We start from the raw sequence: 991 nt of genomic DNA on the forward strand, positions 1-991 counted from the left end.
TCTACCACAAAAGGGGGTACTGCAGATGGAGCAAAATATTAAAGACGAGGTTTGACGGAGGTACTCAACAGATGTGCACAACAATGGTAAGATTCTTTTCTGGGTTTTGCAATCAAGGGAATTAACTTACATCAGTGTTTAGTGGTAAGGTGACCTTTTACTGAAACAAACAGAAAACCTTCTAATGGCTCTACCATTAACTACTGTTAATGTGTAACATATACATTAAAGGGATTGGGCTAGATAATCTCTAAAACCTCTCTCAGAACTAACACTTTATGATTCATTGAGACTGTCAACGAAAGAACTTCAGCCTATAGAAAACTTTTATACAAGTTTACTTGAGCCAAATTTTGAGGACATGTCCAGAAGCAAGAAGTCAACAGATTGAGAAAATGCTCCAAAAAATGGCAGTTTTGCAGCTTATTTTATACATTAGAATCAAAGGAGAAGATGTAAGGAAGGTTGGATTGGTGGTAGATGAAGGAGGTAGGAGAAAACAAAGTGAAGCAATCTATAGAATTGGATAAAAAACAAAATGGAGATACACTTCTTTTACATTGGTGGGTACAGGATAGTTAACATTTACAGGATATGAAGATGGTATTCGGGGAACAAGATAACAATGAGGAGTTCTGTGGTCTTCTGTTCTGGGGGGAAGGGGGTTATGCCTTTGAGGGGTCTAGAAAAGAAAATTACTCTGACATTTCAAAGGTATGCTATCCTAGATGCATAACAATGGACAGGGCTCACTTGATGAAAAGACTGACCTTCACTAAGGAAGCTGTAAGCCTGGATGGTGACTGCCCGCCATGGTCTGCCCAGTTAGGAATTTATAATCAAACCATCTTGTGTGGTTACTTTTGGTCACTGGGCTTGTCAGTCCTGCCAGGTAGCCCCCTGAGCCTCCAGGTTTGCTACATAGCTCCTTTTTCCTTCACAAGACACTAGAGGGAAGTTTGGACACCACAGGCAAGCAGACACAAATCAC

The sequence above is a fragment of the Hipposideros armiger genome, unplaced genomic scaffold, assembly GCF_001890085.2.
Source record: "Hipposideros armiger isolate ML-2016 unplaced genomic scaffold, ASM189008v1 scaffold_49, whole genome shotgun sequence".
In the NCBI taxonomy this organism is placed as follows: Eukaryota; Metazoa; Chordata; class Mammalia; order Chiroptera; family Hipposideridae; genus Hipposideros; species Hipposideros armiger.